This window comes from Daktulosphaira vitifoliae, unplaced genomic scaffold (genome assembly GCF_025091365.1).
Source record: "Daktulosphaira vitifoliae isolate Bord-2020 unplaced genomic scaffold, ASM2509136v1 Scaffold_4, whole genome shotgun sequence".
Lineage (NCBI taxonomy): Eukaryota > Metazoa > Arthropoda > Insecta > Hemiptera > Phylloxeridae > Daktulosphaira > Daktulosphaira vitifoliae.
This window is the reverse complement of record NW_026099575.1, coordinates 12,660,464-12,664,680: the sequence shown is the minus strand read 5'-3', so window position 1 is coordinate 12,664,680 and position 4,217 is coordinate 12,660,464. Positions and strand designations below refer to the sequence as shown.

At 26.3% G+C, this 4,217-nt stretch overlaps 1 protein-coding gene across 6 annotated transcripts in view; it reads right to left on the bottom strand.

Annotated features, from left to right (window-relative positions):
* The window catches only part of LOC126903706 (pseudouridine-5'-phosphatase-like), a 21,852-nt gene that overhangs the window by 14,822 nt on the left and 2,813 nt on the right, over window positions 1–4,217 (bottom strand). The window lies entirely within an intron of this gene.

Sequence of the window (4,217 nt, the reverse complement as noted above, 5' to 3'; positions counted from 1 at the left end):
ATAATTTTCGAAGTACTAGTCAAATGATTATTATCTATCAGTCACTATTTTAATTAGACCATTTTCTGTTATATAAATAAGTTCAAAATATATGTTGTCATTTGAAAATATAAAGTTGGTATCCTTATAAGGGATAAACGACAGACTTAAAAAATATATAACCACTTATATATTAAATTATATAATACTATATTATATAGTACTTAACAAAGCCAAAAAAAATATTTTCAGTAATATTTCAAGCAATTTTTATGTAGCAGTTTTATACATTTATTAAGTTCATAGTTTTGTAAACAATTATTTATATTTTTTAATTTTAAATTAAAAGTAATTACAGTACATAGCTGATTAAATTATTATAAATTTAAATATATACATATATATATATATAATCTCAAATAAAATGTAAAAAGAAGATTTAAAACTTCTATCAAATAGAACAAAAAATAATAATTTTAATGTAGTAAAAGTGTTTCTTTAATAATTTGTATTAATAATTGACTAAGCCGACTTAATAAACAAAATGTATTTTGTAAATGTAATTTATTTACAATACTAATGGGCAATAAATAACAAATAGAAAAATAACTCAACCAGACGGTTTAATAATAGCAATAATTTTAGTATATCTGAGTGACAAATTCAAACCGTTTTCTTCAGACGGAACAAATATTTTCAAAGCAGCGACAAATTCAAATCATAGATGAGTTAATAGGAAAACTGGCATTGTATGAAATTCATAAGTGTTAAAAATGATTTCAATACTCTCCCTTTTAAGTATACAGAATAAGTGAAAGCGACGTTGTCAGTTTGATTATGAACTAATTTCTACACCGCGGGCCCTAGAAACACAACCGAGTGACAATTAAAATAGAATTTTTTCAATCATACCATTCGGTCGCCAAGGTCACGTTCTCTCCTGCAATGTATTCATTACACTATACATTTATGACACTTTAATTTTGTTCATCCAAATATTTGAATTTGTCATTCTTACTACTTGACTCGATTGACTTAGGTATACATTTTATCAAAAATCTATTCATAGAAATTAATTAAATAATCAATGAGTTTGTTGTGTAGTTTTCAATTTATTGCTGTCCAAGTGCTTTCTTGTAGTATATTAGCTATCGGATTTTATCATTACACATTTTCGGTCGCGAACTTCTACTCGCCTGAAAATAAATATGTTAATAAGTTACTTAGTACTGGTCCAAACATTTTTATCGGTCTGTCATTTACTAAATAGTTATCTATATTAGAAGCTTTTTATAAATTTTAATTAATATTAAATTTCAGTTTCAAATTTATCACTCTAAAATTGCTGTCTTATAGTATATTAGTACTTCGATATGATTATTTTTATAATTAGACATTTCTCGGCCGCGCATATGAACCCGTCTAAATATAATAATAGTAATAATTTCCAAATTACTGATCTAAAAACTATTTTGAAAAATATATGTTGCCATCTAAAAAAATAAAATTTGTACCATTTTAATAGATAAAAGAAAAACCCTTAAAGTATTTAACCATTTATTATTGGAAAGATAAATAGTACTTCACAAAAGCAAATAAAATATTTCTAAAAATATTATTACTTTAGGAATAATTTAGTAATCAATAATAACTATCACTCTTTAAAGCTAATTAAACAACATTTAAAAAACATTTTTAAGTAATATTTCACACGATTCTTATTTAACAGTTTTATACATTTATTTAGTTCACAGTTTTGTAAACAATTATTTATATTTTTTAATTTTAATTTCAATGTTATTACAGTGCATTATCCATTAAATAAATAAAATTACAACATATATTAGTCTCAAATAAAATGTAAATAAACAATTTTAAACGTTTATATCAAATATAAGAAACATTTCTGCTAATAACTTAACAAAAAAGAATAATTTTAATGTAGTAAAAATGGTGCTTGAATAATTTGTACCAAAAATTGTAAAGCCGACGTAATAAACAGCATACATTTTATAAATTCAATTTATTTACTACTTTAATAGGCAATAAATAACAAATAGAAAAATAACTCAACCGGACGATCTATTAATAGCAATAATTTTAGTGTATTTAATCGAAACATTCAAACAACCGTTTTCAGCAGACGGTCAAATATTTTCATAACTGCGACAAATTCAAATAAAACGTAAGTTAAAAAGCAACCTGGCAACGTCTATAATTCATAAACCATAAAATGGTTTCAACGCTCTGTCCCTTTTAATTATAAAGACTTACGAAAACAACGTTGCCAGTTTGCTTGTGAATTTATTTCTAAACAGCGGGACACGAAAGAACACAATTGACTGACTATTGAGTGAGACAGGATTTTTTCTATCTTTTCATTTGGCCGCCGAGTCACGTTCTCTCATGCAATATATTCATTGTGCTATATATTTATAAGATTTTCATTTTGTTCATAGTTTTAGGTACTTTGTTCGGCCGGTTCTTCCTAATATTTTTAATTTAATTTGATTCCACAATAAAATATTGTATAATAGATGAACCCGCACCACCTTTAATTTTTTTTATGTAACAACTAACATAAAGCCGGATTCCCACGACTGGTGTACTTGCCAAGTACACCAATAATTGTATACTTGNACTAACATAATATTATATTGTTTATTTAAGGGAGAGGGTGGGTACATATATGATTTGATAGAATCATTAAAACTTTAAAGATATTGAATTCATTTTTTTTGCGATTGACGTCTGAGGATCCCAAAAATAAGACAAGTTTTATTAAAACCCTTCATCAAATCCACCCATGTATATTAAATATTAAGACAAATAAAAAGTTGTATTTATTGTTTGGAAAAATTTTACAACGAAATAAACCGACCAAAAAACTATTATATTAGATACTATTTATTAGGATAATAATTTACAATTGTTGTTATTTTTGGAGTCAGTGTCAGCCTAGGTTTAAAAAAGTTTATCAATGAAGTAGCTCAGTATAAATTGGTATACATTTAATATTATGATCGACAACAAAACAGCAAACGCGGTACACAATAGAACAGCGAGGAGCGCAGTAATTTTATTTTAGTTGGGGTAAGGAATAATAATAGCGGTGATTTCAGCACTGTTATTTCCCAATATCACAATAAATAGCTGCTAATCAAAACGATTAATAGCAGTAACTGCTAGTTTAATATTATATATCAATATTATTACTTCTCTGACCACATTGTTAACTGCCACAAATTACTAGGTCAGATTAATTAATTAAATTAACTATTAAAATGACTATTATTATTTATTAACAACGTCAAACAATTACAATATATTCGTCTTGCTGGTACAATTACTATTACACATGTTTAAATATTTTTCTGGAATAGTCTATAAGTTCTAGAACTCGAATTTCGGATAGTTTTTATTTTATCATCTCAAAGTACATTATATTAACTTCAGTTTAATGTAGATTTAAAGAAGACCAGTTTTTTGAAACACTATACAAAATTGAAAAGAAACACATTTGTTATGATGATTTTATCCCTTCCCAGTACTTTGGTTAATGATATTTTCAGAAAACGTATGTTAACATTTAGAAAAGCATTTATATAATTGAAATTTTTTTTTAATTCATGTATCATTCGAATAAATACGTTTTGTGATCTTTTGACGAATAATTGAGCAAAATTTGNAAATACGTTTTGTGATCTTTTGACGAATAATTGAGCAAAATTTGTCCAGTAGGAGTAGAGTAATTGCGTGCATGGACACACAAAAAAATTAATTAATAATAATAGAGTATAACCAATAGCCTCTTGGTTACGCATCGAAGCAAATAGTTATAAAAATTAGCAGTTTCATAATTTCTAAAAAAAATATCAATAATTGCTGTTTTTATGCTTCTACTTTAAAACAATCGCACCCCCTACTAAAATTAATTAAAAGAAGAAAATTAATTATATATTCTTAATTCTACGTTTTTATTAAAAATGCAAATTTTAAAACAGTTATAATACATTTGTCGTGTGCGAATATTAAAGTCGTTTCCCAAGGCATATGCAGGTGCGCACAAACGATCAGTGTTTGGACGACCAACAGCGTCGTCTGAACAATATTTTGAAACGTATATTATAAACAAGTGCTCAATAGTGTGCGTGCAGGTACTGTTAAGCTGCAATCTTATGGACGGGTTTTGGACGACCGTCGTCCACCGGTAAAATATTAGTATATTGGTAATTTAT